At 51.0% G+C, this 17,538-nt stretch overlaps 19 non-coding genes across 19 annotated transcripts; 9 read left to right on the top strand and 10 right to left on the bottom strand.

Moving 5' to 3' along the window:
• Window positions 1–865: 865 nt before the first annotated feature.
• Trnae-uuc (transfer RNA glutamic acid (anticodon UUC)) lies at window positions 866–937 on the bottom strand. The gene has a single exon. It is a non-coding gene; the product is annotated as a tRNA-Glu (tRNA).
• Window positions 938–1,581: 644 nt separating this feature from the next.
• Trnag-ccc (transfer RNA glycine (anticodon CCC)) lies at window positions 1,582–1,653 on the top strand. Its single transcript has one exon. It is a non-coding gene; the product is annotated as a tRNA-Gly (tRNA).
• A 1,026-nt stretch (window positions 1,654–2,679) lies between these two features.
• Window positions 2,680–2,751, bottom strand: Trnae-uuc (transfer RNA glutamic acid (anticodon UUC)). The gene has a single exon. It is a non-coding gene; the product is annotated as a tRNA-Glu (tRNA).
• A 644-nt stretch (window positions 2,752–3,395) lies between these two features.
• Window positions 3,396–3,467, top strand: Trnag-ccc (transfer RNA glycine (anticodon CCC)). The gene has a single exon. It is a non-coding gene; the product is annotated as a tRNA-Gly (tRNA).
• A 1,026-nt stretch (window positions 3,468–4,493) lies between these two features.
• Window positions 4,494–4,565, bottom strand: Trnae-uuc (transfer RNA glutamic acid (anticodon UUC)). The gene has a single exon. It is a non-coding gene; the product is annotated as a tRNA-Glu (tRNA).
• Window positions 4,566–5,209: 644 nt separating this feature from the next.
• On the top strand, window positions 5,210–5,281 carry Trnag-ccc (transfer RNA glycine (anticodon CCC)). The gene has a single exon. It is a non-coding gene; the product is annotated as a tRNA-Gly (tRNA).
• A 1,026-nt stretch (window positions 5,282–6,307) lies between these two features.
• On the bottom strand, window positions 6,308–6,379 carry Trnae-uuc (transfer RNA glutamic acid (anticodon UUC)). Its single transcript has one exon. It is a non-coding gene; the product is annotated as a tRNA-Glu (tRNA).
• Window positions 6,380–7,023: 644 nt separating this feature from the next.
• Window positions 7,024–7,095, top strand: Trnag-ccc (transfer RNA glycine (anticodon CCC)). Its single transcript has one exon. It is a non-coding gene; the product is annotated as a tRNA-Gly (tRNA).
• A 1,026-nt stretch (window positions 7,096–8,121) lies between these two features.
• On the bottom strand, window positions 8,122–8,193 carry Trnae-uuc (transfer RNA glutamic acid (anticodon UUC)). Its single transcript has one exon. It is a non-coding gene; the product is annotated as a tRNA-Glu (tRNA).
• A 644-nt stretch (window positions 8,194–8,837) lies between these two features.
• Trnag-ccc (transfer RNA glycine (anticodon CCC)) lies at window positions 8,838–8,909 on the top strand. The gene has a single exon. It is a non-coding gene; the product is annotated as a tRNA-Gly (tRNA).
• Window positions 8,910–9,935: 1,026 nt separating this feature from the next.
• Window positions 9,936–10,007, bottom strand: Trnae-uuc (transfer RNA glutamic acid (anticodon UUC)). The gene has a single exon. It is a non-coding gene; the product is annotated as a tRNA-Glu (tRNA).
• A 644-nt stretch (window positions 10,008–10,651) lies between these two features.
• Window positions 10,652–10,723, top strand: Trnag-ccc (transfer RNA glycine (anticodon CCC)). The gene has a single exon. It is a non-coding gene; the product is annotated as a tRNA-Gly (tRNA).
• Window positions 10,724–11,749: 1,026 nt separating this feature from the next.
• Window positions 11,750–11,821, bottom strand: Trnae-uuc (transfer RNA glutamic acid (anticodon UUC)). Its single transcript has one exon. It is a non-coding gene; the product is annotated as a tRNA-Glu (tRNA).
• Window positions 11,822–12,465: 644 nt separating this feature from the next.
• Trnag-ccc (transfer RNA glycine (anticodon CCC)) lies at window positions 12,466–12,537 on the top strand. The gene has a single exon. It is a non-coding gene; the product is annotated as a tRNA-Gly (tRNA).
• Window positions 12,538–13,563: 1,026 nt separating this feature from the next.
• Trnae-uuc (transfer RNA glutamic acid (anticodon UUC)) lies at window positions 13,564–13,635 on the bottom strand. Its single transcript has one exon. It is a non-coding gene; the product is annotated as a tRNA-Glu (tRNA).
• Window positions 13,636–14,279: 644 nt separating this feature from the next.
• Trnag-ccc (transfer RNA glycine (anticodon CCC)) lies at window positions 14,280–14,351 on the top strand. The gene has a single exon. It is a non-coding gene; the product is annotated as a tRNA-Gly (tRNA).
• Window positions 14,352–15,377: 1,026 nt separating this feature from the next.
• Window positions 15,378–15,449, bottom strand: Trnae-uuc (transfer RNA glutamic acid (anticodon UUC)). Its single transcript has one exon. It is a non-coding gene; the product is annotated as a tRNA-Glu (tRNA).
• Window positions 15,450–16,093: 644 nt separating this feature from the next.
• Window positions 16,094–16,165, top strand: Trnag-ccc (transfer RNA glycine (anticodon CCC)). The gene has a single exon. It is a non-coding gene; the product is annotated as a tRNA-Gly (tRNA).
• Window positions 16,166–17,191: 1,026 nt separating this feature from the next.
• Trnae-uuc (transfer RNA glutamic acid (anticodon UUC)) lies at window positions 17,192–17,263 on the bottom strand. Its single transcript has one exon. It is a non-coding gene; the product is annotated as a tRNA-Glu (tRNA).
• Between the last annotated feature and the right edge of the window lie 275 nt (window positions 17,264–17,538).

The following is a 17,538-nucleotide window of genomic DNA, read 5'->3' as shown; positions in this document are numbered from 1 at the left end:
TTGGCCCGACTTTGCTCGACTGCCGCTCGCTGCCGCTCGGCAGTGGGGCCGATATGACAGGCGAAGTACGACAATCGGCTGCGAGAAATAAGGTAATCAAGAGTACCTTTCCTTTTCAATACGAAAAGCTAAATTTTCATTTACAAATTTCGGAAATCTCACTGCTTCGCTATGGTGTTATCTACGATATTTGAGAAATTATCTGTGGATTCGTACGGTTGTGTTATTGCCAAAGTCGTTCTGGCACTTAACTTTCGCTCTTTTTGCAAACAACCTCTTTAAATTTTGGATCATATGTTCGTTAACGTAATTTAAATTGCTGAGGGAGGCACCATAGCACAACAACACTGTAACACAAAAGGGGGAGGGTGGGGGTGAAAGTGGAAAGGTCCAATAGCACGCAGAGTTCCCGCCTATCACCCATCAAATCACTAACCACGCCCACCTCTGCTTAACTTCATTAATCGAAAGGGAGCCGGCCGTTGACGACAACTGAGTGAAACGTTCAGACTTGTAGCTCGATGTGCAGGTAATTTTGGAATCTGCCTGGCAGAGTCTCGCAGAAGACTGCATTTCCTGTTAGCGAAGAAAATGGAATGGCCTGTGGAGGGATCGAACCCATGACCGTGTTACTAGCACGACGCTATAGCCCACTGAGCTAACGGGCCACGCAACACTGTCGCATCAGCAGTCCAAAACCGCAAAACCATCTCCTCTTCCTTCAAAGCGGCCCCGCCATTCACGTGAGCATGTATCTCTTTTTCTTGACTTTCTCTCAACTTATACTTGGAACCCAGAGCAGCAACACCACGAAGACGAAAAACGGCCGTGACAGGTTTTCTCATCCCAGCCCAGAAAATTCACATTCCGGTACCGGGAATCGAAGCCGGGCCTCCTGGGTGAAAGCCAGGTATCCTAGCCACTAGACCATACCGGACATACCTCAAGTATCCACTACGTGTGTATGCGTCGAGAAATACTTCTCCTCCACGCAACTTCACGGCCGAATCTGGCGCCAACGCTGAACTCTGTCCGCCGCCACGATCCCGCTTACTCACTCCCAAAGCGCCCAAGTCATACTACACAAACATCGCTTTCAGTCTCGAGTGCAACTAGTAAAACTGTAATTAGTAATAACTGGAAACAAACACTCTCACGTTGACGCAAAGAAGCCTAGGTGGTAATAAACGGCAAATACGGCCTTACCTCGCAAAAGCTATGCTGTGCGTTTCACCGTCGTGGAGAGAAAATGAGATGGCTGAGGTGAGGATCGAACGTACGCCCTTAAGAAGAGGCCACGCGCTGCCCACTGCGCCAGGGAGGCACACAGGAATACTCGCCACCGCCAGCCTCACTAAGTAGTTCTAATTTCAGAATTCTTTTCCCACCATGCCGAACACGAAACGGTGGACTTCTCAGCGGAAGTCAATCCTGCGTCTAGTTACGGTGCCTCGCCCTGGAAGCAGCGTGGCAAAGCGTTCGGATGTGCTGGCGGGCAGGGCGCCTGCAGCAGATTCGCTTCGGCCTCTGGTGGCAGCAGGGGCGGCAACGGATCACGACACAGGAAGCCTGCAGCGCAGTGCGGTGGTGGTGTAACGGTCAGCATGGTTGCTTCCCAAGCAGTTGATCCGGGTTCGATTCCCGGCCACCGCAGGAGCATTGTCATTTTTGCGTAGCGCAATAGTGTGTGTTCAACACCATGCGATCCTCGAAATTGCCAAGTGTCGCGCACCAAGTAATATCTGCTCGTCTCTCGCCTCGTTCCAGCTACGTGGGCGGGTCCTTCAGTTGATTTCACTTCATCGTGTGTCGACTTGGCCCGACTTTGCTCGACTGCCGCTCGCTGCCGCTCGGCAGTGGGGCCGATATGACAGGCGAAGTACGACAATCGGCTGCGAGAAATAAGGTAATCAAGAGTACCTTTCCTTTTCAATACGAAAAGCAAAATTTTCATTTACAAATTTCGGAAATCTCACTGCTTCGCTATGGTGTTATCTACGATATTTGAGAAATTATCTGTGGATTCGTACGGTTGTGTTATTGCCAAAGTCGTTCTGGCACTTAACTTTCGCTCTTTTTGCAAACAACCTCTTTAAATTTTGGATCATATATTCGTTAACGTAATTTAAATTGCTGAGGGAGGCACCATAGCACAACAACACTGTAACACAAAAGGGGGAGGGTGGGGGTGAAAGTGGAAAGGTCCAATAGCACGCAGAGTTCCCGCCTATCACCCATCAAATCACTAACCACGCCCACCTCTGCTTAACTTCATTAATCGAAAGGGAGCCGGCCGTTGACGACAACTGAGTGAAACGTTCAGACTTGTAGCTCGATGTGCAGGTAATTTTGGAATCTGCCTGGCAGAGTCTCGCAGAAGACTGCATTTCCTGTTAGCGAAGAAAATGGAATGGCCTGTGGAGGGATCGAACCCATGACCGTGTTACTAGCACGACGCTATAGCCCACTGAGCTAACGGGCCACGCAACACTGTCGCATCAGCAGTCCAAAACCGCAAAACCATCTCCTCTTCCTTCAAAGCGGCCCCGCCATTCACGTGAGCATGTATCTCTTTTTCTTGACTTTCTCTCAACTTATACTTGGAACCCAGAGCAGCAACACCACGAAGACGAAAAACGGCCGTGACAGGTTTTCTCATCCCAGCCCAGAAAATTCACATTCCGGTACCGGGAATCGAAGCCGGGCCTCCTGGGTGAAAGCCAGGTATCCTAGCCACTAGACCATACCGGACATACCTCAAGTATCCACTACGTGTGTATGCGTCGAGAAATACTTCTCCTCCACGCAACTTCACGGCCGAATCTGGTGCCAACGCTGAACTCTGTCCGCCGCCACGATCCCGCTTACTCACTCCCAAAGCGCCCAAGTCATACTACACAAACATCGCTTTCAGTCTCGAGTGCAACTAGTAAAACTGTAATTAGTAATAACTGGAAACAAACACTCTCACGTTGACGCAAAGAAGCCTAGGTGGTAATAAACGGCAAATACGGCCTTACCTCGCAAAAGCTATGCTGTGCGTTTCACCGTCGTGGAGAGAAAATGAGATGGCTGAGGTGAGGATCGAACGTACGCCCTTAAGAAGAGGCCACGCGCTGCCCACTGCGCCAGGGAGGCACACAGGAATACTCGCCACCGCCAGCCTCACTAAGTAGTTCTAATTTCAGAATTCTTTTCCCACCATGCCGAACACGAAACGGTGGACTTCTCAGCGGAAGTCAATCCTGCGTCTAGTTACGGTGCCTCGCCCTGGAAGCAGCGTGGCAAAGCGTTCGGATGTGCTGGCGGGCAGGGCGCCTGCAGCAGATTCGCTTCGGCCTCTGGTGGCAGCAGGGGCGGCAACGGATCACGACACAGGAAGCCTGCAGCGCAGTGCGGTGGTGGTGTAACGGTCAGCATGGTTGCTTCCCAAGCAGTTGATCCGGGTTCGATTCCCGGCCACCGCAGGAGCATTGTCATTTTTGCGTAGCGCAATAGTGTGTGTTCAACACCATGCGATCCTCGAAATTGCCAAGTGTCGCGCACCAAGTAATATCTGCTCGTCTCTCGCCTCGTTCCAGCTACGTGGGCGGGTCCTTCAGTTGATTTCACTTCATCGTGTGTCGACTTGGCCCGACTTTGCTCGACTGCCGCTCGCTGCCGCTCGGCAGTGGGGCCGATATGACAGGCGAAGTACGACAATCGGCTGCGAGAAATAAGGTAATCAAGAGTACCTTTCCTTTTCAATACGAAAAGCAAAATTTTCATTTACAAATTTCGGAAATCTCACTGCTTCGCTATGGTGTTATCTACGATATTTGAGAAATTATCTGTGGATTCGTACGGTTGTGTTATTGCCAAAGTCGTTCTGGCACTTAACTTTCGCTCTTTTTGCAAACAACCTCTTTAAATTTTGGATCATATGTTCGTTAACGTAATTTAAATTGCTGAGGGAGGCACCATAGCACAACAACACTGTAACACAAAAGGGGGAGGGTGGGGGTGAAAGTGGAAAGGTCCAATAGCACGCAGAGTTCCCGCCTATCACCCATCAAATCACTAACCACGCCCACCTCTGCTTAACTTCATTAATCGAAAGGGAGCCGGCCGTTGACGACAGCTGAGTGAAACGTTCAGACTTGTAGCTCGATGTGCAGGTAATTTTGGAATCTGCCTGGCAGAGTCTCGCAGAAGACTGCATTTCCTGTTAGCGAAGAAAATGGAATGGCCTGTGGAGGGATCGAACCCATGACCGTGTTACTAGCACGACGCTATAGCCCACTGAGCTAACGGGCCACGCAACACTGTCGCATCAGCAGTCCAAAACCGCAAAACCATCTCCTCTTCCTTCAAAGCGGCCCCGCCATTCACGTGAGCATGTATCTCTTTTTCTTGACTTTCTCTCAACTTATACTTGGAACCCAGAGCAGCAACACCACGAAGACGAAAAACGGCCGTGACAGGTTTTCTCATCCCAGCCCAGAAAATTCACATTCCGGTACCGGGAATCGAAGCCGGGCCTCCTGGGTGAAAGCCAGGTATCCTAGCCACTAGACCATACCGGACATACCTCAAGTATCCACTACGTGTGTATGCGTCGAGAAATACTTCTCCTCCACGCAACTTCACGGCCGAATCTGGCGCCAACGCTGAACTCTGTCCGCCGCCACGATCCCGCTTACTCACTCCCAAAGCGCCCAAGTCATACTACACAAACATCGCTTTCAGTCTCGAGTGCAACTAGTAAAACTGTAATTAGTAATAACTGGAAACAAACACTCTCACGTTGACGCAAAGAAGCCTAGGTGGTAATAAACGGCAAATACGGCCTTACCTCGCAAAAGCTATGCTGTGCGTTTCACCGTCGTGGAGAGAAAATGAGATGGCTGAGGTGAGGATCGAACGTACGCCCTTAAGAAGAGGCCACGCGCTGCCCACTGCGCCAGGGAGGCACACAGGAATACTCGCCACCGCCAGCCTCACTAAGTAGTTCTAATTTCAGAATTCTTTTCCCACCATGCCGAACACGAAACGGTGGACTTCTCAGCGGAAGTCAATCCTGCGTCTAGTTACGGTGCCTCGCCCTGGAAGCAGCGTGGCAAAGCGTTCGGATGTGCTGGCGGGCAGGGCGCCTGCAGCAGATTCGCTTCGGCCTCTGGTGGCAGCAGGGGCGGCAACGGATCACGACACAGGAAGCCTGCAGCGCAGTGCGGTGGTGGTGTAACGGTCAGCATGGTTGCTTCCCAAGCAGTTGATCCGGGTTCGATTCCCGGCCACCGCAGGAGCATTGTCATTTTTGCGTAGCGCAATAGTGTGTGTTCAACACCATGCGATCCTCGAAATTGCCAAGTGTCGCGCACCAAGTAATATCTGCTCGTCTCTCGCCTCGTTCCAGCTACGTGGGCGGGTCCTTCAGTTGATTTCACTTCATCGTGTGTCGACTTGGCCCGACTTTGCTCGACTGCCGCTCGCTGCCGCTCGGCAGTGGGGCCGATATGACAGGCGAAGTACGACAATCGGCTGCGAGAAATAAGGTAATCAAGAGTACCTTTCCTTTTCAATACGAAAAGCAAAATTTTCATTTACAAATTTCGGAAATCTCACTGCTTCGCTATGGTGTTATCTACGATATTTGAGAAATTATCTGTGGATTCGTACGGTTGTGTTATTGCCAAAGTCGTTCTGGCACTTAACTTTCGCTCTTTTTGCAAACAACCTCTTTAAATTTTGGATCATATGTTCGTTAACGTAATTTAAATTGCTGAGGGAGGCACCATAGCACAACAACACTGTAACACAAAAGGGGGAGGGTGGGGGTGAAAGTGGAAAGGTCCAATAGCACGCAGAGTTCCCGCCTATCACCCATCAAATCACTAACCACGCCCACCTCTGCTTAACTTCATTAATCGAAAGGGAGCCGGCCGTTGACGACAACTGAGTGAAACGTTCAGACTTGTAGCTCGATGTGCAGGTAATTTTGGAATCTGCCTGGCAGAGTCTCGCAGAAGACTGCATTTCCTGTTAGCGAAGAAAATGGAATGGCCTGTGGAGGGATCGAACCCATGACCGTGTTACTAGCACGACGCTATAGCCCACTGAGCTAACGGGCCACGCAACACTGTCGCATCAGCAGTCCAAAACCGCAAAACCATCTCCTCTTCCTTCAAAGCGGCCCCGCCATTCACGTGAGCATGTATCTCTTTTTCTTGACTTTCTCTCAACTTATACTTGGAACCCAGAGCAGCAACACCACGAAGACGAAAAACGGCCGTGACAGGTTTTCTCATCCCAGCCCAGAAAATTCACATTCCGGTACCGGGAATCGAAGCCGGGCCTCCTGGGTGAAAGCCAGGTATCCTAGCCACTAGACCATACCGGACATACCTCAAGTATCCACTACGTGTGTATGCGTCGAGAAATACTTCTCCTCCACGCAACTTCACGGCCGAATCTGGCGCCAACGCTGAACTCTGTCCGCCGCCACGATCCCGCTTACTCACTCCCAAAGCGCCCAAGTCATACTACACAAACATCGCTTTCAGTCTCGAGTGCAACTAGTAAAACTGTAATTAGTAATAACTGGAAACAAACACTCTCACGTTGACGCAAAGAAGCCTAGGTGGTAATAAACGGCAAATACGGCCTTACCTCGCAAAAGCTATGCTGTGCGTTTCACCGTCGTGGAGAGAAAATGAGATGGCTGAGGTGAGGATCGAACGTACGCCCTTAAGAAGAGGCCACGCGCTGCCCACTGCGCCAGGGAGGCACACAGGAATACTCGCCACCGCCAGCCTCACTAAGTAGTTCTAATTTCAGAATTCTTTTCCCACCATGCCGAACACGAAACGGTGGACTTCTCAGCGGAAGTCAATCCTGCGTCTAGTTACGGTGCCTCGCCCTGGAAGCAGCGTGGCAAAGCGTTCGGATGTGCTGGCGGGCAGGGCGCCTGCAGCAGATTCGCTTCGGCCTCTGGTGGCAGCAGGGGCGGCAACGGATCACGACACAGGAAGCCTGCAGCGCAGTGCGGTGGTGGTGTAACGGTCAGCATGGTTGCTTCCCAAGCAGTTGATCCGGGTTCGATTCCCGGCCACCGCAGGAGCATTGTCATTTTTGCGTAGCGCAATAGTGTGTGTTCAACACCATGCGATCCTCGAAATTGCCAAGTGTCGCGCACCAAGTAATATCTGCTCGTCTCTCGCCTCGTTCCAGCTACGTGGGCGGGTCCTTCAGTTGATTTCACTTCATCGTGTGTCGACTTGGCCCGACTTTGCTCGACTGCCGCTCGCTGCCGCTCGGCAGTGGGGCCGATATGACAGGCGAAGTACGACAATCGGCTGCGAGAAATAAGGTAATCAAGAGTACCTTTCCTTTTCAATACGAAAAGCAAAATTTTCATTTACAAATTTCGGAAATCTCACTGCTTCGCTATGGTGTTATCTACGATATTTGAGAAATTATCTGTGGATTCGTACGGTTGTGTTATTGCCAAAGTCGTTCTGGCACTTAACTTTCGCTCTTTTTGCAAACAACCTCTTTAAATTTTGGATCATATGTTCGTTAACGTAATTTAAATTGCTGAGGGAGGCACCATAGCACAACAACACTGTAACACAAAAGGGGGAGGGTGGGGGTGAAAGTGGAAAGGTCCAATAGCACGCAGAGTTCCCGCCTATCACCCATCAAATCACTAACCACGCCCACCTCTGCTTAACTTCATTAATCGAAAGGGAGCCGGCCGTTGACGACAACTGAGTGAAACGTTCAGACTTGTAGCTCGATGTGCAGGTAATTTTGGAATCTGCCTGGCAGAGTCTCGCAGAAGACTGCATTTCCTGTTAGCGAAGAAAATGGAATGGCCTGTGGAGGGATCGAACCCATGACCGTGTTACTAGCACGACGCTATAGCCCACTGAGCTAACGGGCCACGCAACACTGTCGCATCAGCAGTCCAAAACCGCAAAACCATCTCCTCTTCCTTCAAAGCGGCCCCGCCATTCACGTGAGCATGTATCTCTTTTTCTTGACTTTCTCTCAACTTATACTTGGAACCCAGAGCAGCAACACCACGAAGACGAAAAACGGCCGTGACAGGTTTTCTCATCCCAGCCCAGAAAATTCACATTCCGGTACCGGGAATCGAAGCCGGGCCTCCTGGGTGAAAGCCAGGTATCCTAGCCACTAGACCATACCGGACATACCTCAAGTATCCACTACGTGTGTATGCGTCGAGAAATACTTCTCCTCCACGCAACTTCACGGCCGAATCTGGCGCCAACGCTGAACTCTGTCCGCCGCCACGATCCCGCTTACTCACTCCCAAAGCGCCCAAGTCATACTACACAAACATCGCTTTCAGTCTCGAGTGCAACTAGTAAAACTGTAATTAGTAATAACTGGAAACAAACACTCTCACGTTGACGCAAAGAAGCCTAGGTGGTAATAAACGGCAAATACGTCCTTACCTCGCAAAAGCTATGCTGTGCGTTTCACCGTCGTGGAGAGAAAATGAGATGGCTGAGGTGAGGATCGAACGTACGCCCTTAAGAAGAGGCCACGCGCTGCCCACTGCGCCAGGGAGGCACACAGGAATACTCGCCACCGCCAGCCTCACTAAGTAGTTCTAATTTCAGAATTCTTTTCCCACCATGCCGAACACGAAACGGTGGACTTCTCAGCGGAAGTCAATCCTGCGTCTAGTTACGGTGCCTCGCCCTGGAAGCAGCGTGGCAAAGCGTTCGGATGTGCTGGCGGGCAGGGCGCCTGCAGCAGATTCGCTTCGGCCTCTGGTGGCAGCAGGGGCGGCAACGGATCACGACACAGGAAGCCTGCAGCGCAGTGCGGTGGTGGTGTAACGGTCAGCATGGTTGCTTCCCAAGCAGTTGATCCGGGTTCGATTCCCGGCCACCGCAGGAGCATTGTCATTTTTGCGTAGCGCAATAGTGTGTGTTCAACACCATGCGATCCTCGAAATTGCCAAGTGTCGCGCACCAAGTAATATCTGCTCGTCTCTCGCCTCGTTCCAGCTACGTGGGCGGGTCCTTCAGTTGATTTCACTTCATCGTGTGTCGACTTGGCCCGACTTTGCTCGACTGCCGCTCGCTGCCGCTCGGCAGTGGGGCCGATATGACAGGCGAAGTACGACAATCGGCTGCGAGAAATAAGGTAATCAAGAGTACCTTTCCTTTTCAATACGAAAAGCAAAATTTTCATTTACAAATTTCGGAAATCTCACTGCTTCGCTATGGTGTTATCTACGATATTTGAGAAATTATCTGTGGATTCGTACGGTTGTGTTATTGCCAAAGTCGTTCTGGCACTTAACTTTCGCTCTTTTTGCAAACAACCTCTTTAAATTTTGGATCATATGTTCGTTAACGTAATTTAAATTGCTGAGGGAGGCACCATAGCACAACAACACTGTAACACAAAAGGGGGAGGGTGGGGGTGAAAGTGGAAAGGTCCAATAGCACGCAGAGTTCCCGCCTATCACCCATCAAATCACTAACCACGCCCACCTCTGCTTAACTTCATTAATCGAAAGGGAGCCGGCCGTTGACGACAACTGAGTGAAACGTTCAGACTTGTAGCTCGATGTGCAGGTAATTTTGGAATCTGCCTGGCAGAGTCTCGCAGAAGACTGCATTTCCTGTTAGCGAAGAAAATGGAATGGCCTGTGGAGGGATCGAACCCATGACCGTGTTACTAGCACGACGCTATAGCCCACTGAGCTAACGGGCCACGCAACACTGTCGCATCAGCAGTCCAAAACCGCAAAACCATCTCCTCTTCCTTCAAAGCGGCCCCGCCATTCACGTGAGCATGTATCTCTTTTTCTTGACTTTCTCTCAACTTATACTTGGAACCCAGAGCAGCAACACCACGAAGACGAAAAACGGCCGTGACAGGTTTTCTCATCCCAGCCCAGAAAATTCACATTCCGGTACCGGGAATCGAAGCCGGGCCTCCTGGGTGAAAGCCAGGTATCCTAGCCACTAGACCATACCGGACATACCTCAAGTATCCACTACGTGTGTATGCGTCGAGAAATACTTCTCCTCCACGCAACTTCACGGCCGAATCTGGCGCCAACGCTGAACTCTGTCCGCCGCCACGATCCCGCTTACTCACTCCCAAAGCGCCCAAGTCATACTACACAAACATCGCTTTCAGTCTCGAGTGCAACTAGTAAAACTGTAATTAGTAATAACTGGAAACAAACACTCTCACGTTGACGCAAAGAAGCCTAGGTGGTAATAAACGGCAAATACGGCCTTACCTCGCAAAAGCTATGCTGTGCGTTTCACCGTCGTGGAGAGAAAATGAGATGGCTGAGGTGAGGATCGAACGTACGCCCTTAAGAAGAGGCCACGCGCTGCCCACTGCGCCAGGGAGGCACACAGGAATACTCGCCACCGCCAGCCTCACTAAGTAGTTCTAATTTCAGAATTCTTTTCCCACCATGCCGAACACGAAACGGTGGACTTCTCAGCGGAAGTCAATCCTGCGTCTAGTTACGGTGCCTCGCCCTGGAAGCAGCGTGGCAAAGCGTTCGGATGTGCTGGCGGGCAGGGCGCCTGCAGCAGATTCGCTTCGGCCTCTGGTGGCAGCAGGGGCGGCAACGGATCACGACACAGGAAGCCTGCAGCGCAGTGCGGTGGTGGTGTAACGGTCAGCATGGTTGCTTCCCAAGCAGTTGATCCGGGTTCGATTCCCGGCCACCGCAGGAGCATTGTCATTTTTGCGTAGCGCAATAGTGTGTGTTCAACACCATGCGATCCTCGAAATTGCCAAGTGTCGCGCACCAAGTAATATCTGCTCGTCTCTCGCCTCGTTCCAGCTACGTGGGCGGGTCCTTCAGTTGATTTCACTTCATCGTGTGTCGACTTGGCCCGACTTTGCTCGACTGCCGCTCGCTGCCGCTCGGCAGTGGGGCCGATATGACAGGCGAAGTACGACAATCGGCTGCGAGAAATAAGGTAATCAAGAGTACCTTTCCTTTTCAATACGAAAAGCAAAATTTTCATTTACAAATTTCGGAAATCTCACTGCTTCGCTATGGTGTTATCTACGATATTTGAGAAATTATCTGTGGATTCGTACGGTTGTGTTATTGCCAAAGTCGTTCTGGCACTTAACTTTCGCTCTTTTTGCAAACAACCTCTTTAAATTTTGGATCATATGTTCGTTAACGTAATTTAAATTGCTGAGGGAGGCACCATAGCACAACAACACTGTAACACAAAAGGGGGAGGGTGGGGGTGAAAGTGGAAAGGTCCAATAGCACGCAGAGTTCCCGCCTATCACCCATCAAATCACTAACCACGCCCACCTCTGCTTAACTTCATTAATCGAAAGGGAGCCGGCCGTTGACGACAACTGAGTGAAACGTTCAGACTTGTAGCTCGATGTGCAGGTAATTTTGGAATCTGCCTGGCAGAGTCTCGCAGAAGACTGCATTTCCTGTTAGCGAAGAAAATGGAATGGCCTGTGGAGGGATCGAACCCATGACCGTGTTACTAGCACGACGCTATAGCCCACTGAGCTAACGGGCCACGCAACACTGTCGCATCAGCAGTCCAAAACCGCAAAACCATCTCCTCTTCCTTCAAAGCGGCCCCGCCATTCACGTGAGCATGTATCTCTTTTTCTTGACTTTCTCTCAACTTATACTTGGAACCCAGAGCAGCAACACCACGAAGACGAAAAACGGCCGTGACAGGTTTTCTCATCCCAGCCCAGAAAATTCACATTCCGGTACCGGGAATCGAAGCCGGGCCTCCTGGGTGAAAGCCAGGTATCCTAGCCACTAGACCATACCGGACATACCTCAAGTATCCACTACGTGTGTATGCGTCGAGAAATACTTCTCCTCCACGCAACTTCACGGCCGAATCTGGCGCCAACGCTGAACTCTGTCCGCCGCCACGATCCCGCTTACTCACTCCCAAAGCGCCCAAGTCATACTACACAAACATCGCTTTCAGTCTCGAGTGCAACTAGTAAAACTGTAATTAGTAATAACTGGAAACAAACACTCTCACGTTGACGCAAAGAAGCCTAGGTGGTAATAAACGGCAAATACGGCCTTACCTCGCAAAAGCTATGCTGTGCGTTTCACCGTCGTGGAGAGAAAATGAGATGGCTGAGGTGAGGATCGAACGTACGCCCTTAAGAAGAGGCCACGCGCTGCCCACTGCGCCAGGGAGGCACACAGGAATACTCGCCACCGCCAGCCTCACTAAGTAGTTCTAATTTCAGAATTCTTTTCCCACCATGCCGAACACGAAACGGTGGACTTCTCAGCGGAAGTCAATCCTGCGTCTAGTTACGGTGCCTCGCCCTGGAAGCAGCGTGGCAAAGCGTTCGGATGTGCTGGCGGGCAGGGCGCCTGCAGCAGATTCGCTTCGGCCTCTGGTGGCAGCAGGGGCGGCAACGGATCACGACACAGGAAGCCTGCAGCGCAGTGCGGTGGTGGTGTAACGGTCAGCATGGTTGCTTCCCAAGCAGTTGATCCGGGTTCGATTCCCGGCCACCGCAGGAGCATTGTCATTTTTGCGTAGCGCAATAGTGTGTGTTCAACACCATGCGATCCTCGAAATTGCCAAGTGTCGCGCACCAAGTAATATCTGCTCGTCTCTCGCCTCGTTCCAGCTACGTGGGCGGGTCCTTCAGTTGATTTCACTTCATCGTGTGTCGACTTGGCCCGACTTTGCTCGACTGCCGCTCGCTGCCGCTCGGCAGTGGGGCCGATATGACAGGCGAAGTACGACAATCGGCTGCGAGAAATAAGGTAATCAAGAGTACCTTTCCTTTTCAATACGAAAAGCTAAATTTTCATTTACAAATTTCGGAAATCTCACTGCTTCGCTATGGTGTTATCTACGATATTTGAGAAATTATCTGTGGATTCGTACGGTTGTGTTATTGCCAAAGTCGTTCCGGCACTTAACTTTCGCTCTTTTTGCAAACAACCTCTTTAAATTTTGGATCATATGTTCGTTAACGTAATTTAAATTGCTGAGGGAGGCACCATAGCACAACAACACTGTAACACAAAAGGGGGAGGGTGGGGGTGAAAGTGGAAAGGTCCAATAGCACGCAGAGTTCCCGCCTATCACCCATCAAATCACTAACCACGCCCACCTCTGCTTAACTTCATTAATCGAAAGGGAGCCGGCCGTTGACGACAACTGAGTGAAACGTTCAGACTTGTAGCTCGATGTGCAGGTAATTTTGGAATCTGCCTGGCAGAGTCTCGCAGAAGACTGCATTTCCTGTTAGCGAAGAAAATGGAATGGCCTGTGGAGGGATCGAACCCATGACCGTGTTACTAGCACGACGCTATAGCCCACTGAGCTAACGGGCCACGCAACACTGTCGCATCAGCAGTCCAAAACCGCAAAACCATCTCCTCTTCCTTCAAAGCGGCCCCGCCATTCACGTGAGCATGTATCTCTTTTTCTTGACTTTCTCTCAACTTATACTTGGAACCCAGAGCAGCAACACCACGAAGACGAAAAACGGCCGTGACAGGTTTTCTCATCCCAGCCCAGAAAATTCACATTCCGGTACCGGGAATCGAAGCCGGGCCTCCTGGGTGAAAGCCAGGTATCCTAGCCACTAGACCATACCGGACATACCTCAAGTATCCACTACGTGTGTATGCGTCGAGAAATACTTCTCCTCCACGCAACTTCACGGCCGAATCTGGCGCCAACGCTGAACTCTGTCCGCCGCCACGATCCCGCTTACTCACTCCCAAAGCGCCCAAGTCATACTACACAAACATCGCTTTCAGTCTCGAGTGCAACTAGTAAAACTGTAATTAGTAATAACTGGAAACAAACACTCTCACGTTGACGCAAAGAAGCCTAGGTGGTAATAAACGGCAAATACGGCCTTACCTCGCAAAAGCTATGCTGTGCGTTTCACCGTCGTGGAGAGAAAATGAGATGGCTGAGGTGAGGATCGAACGTACGCCCTTAAGAAGAGGCCACGCGCTGCCCACTGCGCCAGGGAGGCACACAGGAATACTCGCCACCGCCAGCCTCACTAAGTAGTTCTAATTTCAGAATTCTTTTCCCACCATGCCGAACACGAAACGGTGGACTTCTCAGCGGAAGTCAATCCTGCGTCTAGTTACGGTGCCTCGCCCTGGAAGCAGCGTGGCAAAGCGTTCGGATGTGCTGGCGGGCAGGGCGCCTGCAGCAGATTCGCTTCGGCCTCTGGTGGCAGCAGGGGCGGCAACGGATCACGACACAGGAAGCCTGCAGCGCAGTGCGGTGGTGGTGTAACGGTCAGCATGGTTGCTTCCCAAGCAGTTGATCCGGGTTCGATTCCCGGCCACCGCAGGAGCATTGTCATTTTTGCGTAGCGCAATAGTGTGTGTTCAACACCATGCGATCCTCGAAATTGCCAAGTGTCGCGCACCAAGTAATATCTGCTCGTCTCTCGCCTCGTTCCAGCTACGTGGGCGGGTCCTTCAGTTGATTTCACTTCATCGTGTGTCGACTTGGCCCGACTTTGCTCGACTGCCGCTCGCTGCCGCTCGGCAGTGGGGCCGATATGACAGGCGAAGTACGACAATCGGCTGCGAGAAATAAGGTAATCAAGAGTACCTTTCCTTTTCAATACGAAAAGCTAAATTTTCATTTACAAATTTCGGAAATCTCACTGCTTCGCTATGGTGTTATCTACGATATTTGAGAAATTATCTGTGGATTCGTACGGTTGTGTTATTGCCAAAGTCGTTCCGGCACTTAACTTTCGCTCTTTTTGCAAACAACCTCTTTAAATTTTGGATCATATGTTCGTTAACGTAATTTAAATTGCTGAGGGAGGCACCATAGCACAACAACACTGTAACACAAAAGGGGGAGGGTGGGGGTGAAAGTGGAAAGGTCCAATAGCACGCAGAGTTCCCGCCTATCACCCATCAAATCACTAACCACGCCCACCTCTGCTTAACTTCATTAATCGAAAGGGAGCCGGCCGTTGACGACAACTGAGTGAAACGTTCAGACTTGTAGCTCGATGTGCAGGTAATTTTGGAATCTGCCTGGCAGAGTCTCGCAGAAGACTGCATTTCCTGTTAGCGAAGAAAATGGAATGGCCTGTGGAGGGATCGAACCCATGACCGTGTTACTAGCACGACGCTATAGCCCACTGAGCTAACGGGCCACGCAACACTGTCGCATCAGCAGTCCAAAACCGCAAAACCATCTCCTCTTCCTTCAAAGCGGCCCCGCCATTCACGTGAGCATGTATCTCTTTTTCTTGACTTTCTCTCAACTTATACTTGGAACCCAGAGCAGCAACACCACGAAGACGAAAAACGGCCGTGACAGGTTTTCTCATCCCAGCCCAGAAAATTCACATTCCGGTACCGGGAATCGAAGCCGGGCCTCCTGGGTGAAAGCCAGGTATCCTAGCCACTAGACCATACCGGACATACCTCAAGTATCCACTACGTGTGTATGCGTCGAGAAATACTTCTCCTCCACGCAACTTCACGGCCGAATCTGGCGCCAACGCTGAACTCTGTCCGCCGCCACGATCCCGCTTACTCACTCCCAAAGCGCCCAAGTCATACTACACAAACATCGCTTTCAGTCTCGAGTGCAACTAGTAAAACTGTAATTAGTAATAACTGGAAACAAACACTCTCACGTTGACGCAAAGAAGCCTAGGTGGTAATAAACGGCAAATACGGCCTTACCTCGCAAAAGCTATGCTGTGCGTTTCACCGTCGTGGAGAGAAAATGAGATGGCTGAGGTGAGGATCGAACGTACGCCCTTAAGAAGAGGCCACGCGCTGCCCACTGCGCCAGGGAGGCACACAGGAATACTCGCCACCGCCAGCCTCACTAAGTAGTTCTAATTTCAGAATTCTTTTCCCACCATGCCGAACACGAAACGGTGGACTTCTCAGCGGAAGTCAATCCTGCGTCTAGTTACGGTGCCTCGCCCTGGAAGCAGCGTGGCAAAGCGTTCGGATGTGCTGGCGGGCAGGGCGCCTGCAGCAGATTCGCTTCGGCCTCTGGTGGCAGCAGGGGCGGCAACGGATCACGACACAGGAAGCCTGCAGCGCAGTGCGGTGGTGGTGTAACGGTCAGCATGGTTGCTTCCCAAGCAGTTGATCCGGGTTCGATTCCCGGCCACCGCAGGAGCATTGTCATTTTTGCGTAGCGCAATAGTGTGTGTTCAACACCATGCGATCCTCGAAATTGCCAAGTGTCGCGCACCAAGTAATATCTGCTCGTCTCTCGCCTCGTTCCAGCTACGTGGGCGGGTCCTTCAGTTGATTTCACTTCATCGTGTGTCGACTTGGCCCGACTTTGCTCGACTGCCGCTCGCTGCCGCTCGGCAGTGGGGCCGATATGACAGGCGAAGTACGACAATCGGCTGCGAGAAATAAGGTAATCAAGAGTACCTTTCCTTTTCAATACGAAAAGCTAAATTTTCATTTACAAATTTCGGAAATCTCACTGCTTCGCTATGGTGTTATCTACGATATTTGAGAAATTATCTGTGGATTCGTACGGTTGTGTTATTGCCAAAGTCGTTCTGGCACTTAACTTTCGCTCTTTTTGCAAACAACCTCTTTAAATTTTGGATCATATGTTCGTTAACGTAATTTAAATTGCTGAGGGAGGCACCATAGCACAACAACACTGTAACACAAAAGGGGGAGGGTGGGGGTGAAAGTGGAAAGGTCCAATAGCACGCAGAGTTCCCGCCTATCACCCATCAAATCACTAACCACGCCCACCTCTGCTTAACTTCATTAATCGAAAGGGAGCCGGCCGTTGACGACAACTGAGTGAAACGTTCAGACTTGTAGCTCGATGTGCAGGTAATTTTGGAATCTGCCTGGCAGAGTCTCGCAGAAGACTGCATTTCCTGTTAGCGAAGAAAATGGAATGGCCTGTGGAGGGATCGAACCCATGACCGTGTTACTAGCACGACGCTATAGCCCACTGAGCTAACGGGCCACGCAACACTGTCGCATCAGCAGTCCAAAACCGCAAAACCATCTCCTCTTCCTTCAAAGCGGCCCCGCCATTCACGTGAGCATGTATCTCTTTTTCTTGACTTTCTCTCAACTTATACTTGGAACCCAGAGCAGCAACACCACGAAGACGAAAAACGGCCGTGACAGGTTTTCTCATCCCAGCCCAGAAAATTCACATTCCGGTACCGGGAATCGAAGCCGGGCCTCCTGGGTGAAAGCCAGGTATCCTAGCCACTAGACCATACCGGACATACCTCAAGTATCCACTACGTGTGTATGCGTCGAGAAATACTTCTCCTCCACGCAACTTCACGGCCGAATCTGGCGCCAACGCTGAACTCTGTCCGCCGCCACGATCCCGCTTACTCACTCCCAAAGCGCCCAAGTCATACTACACAAACATCGCTTTCAGTCTCGAGTGCAACTAGTAAAACTGTAATTAGTAATAACTGGAAACAAACACTCTCACGTTGACGCAAAGAAGCCTAGGTGGTAATAAACGGCAAATACGGCCTTACCTCGCA

This window comes from Schistocerca nitens, chromosome 9 (assembly GCF_023898315.1).
Source record: "Schistocerca nitens isolate TAMUIC-IGC-003100 chromosome 9, iqSchNite1.1, whole genome shotgun sequence".
Taxonomy (NCBI): Eukaryota; Metazoa; Arthropoda; class Insecta; order Orthoptera; family Acrididae; genus Schistocerca; species Schistocerca nitens.
This window is presented reverse-complemented; position numbering and strand designations above follow the sequence as displayed.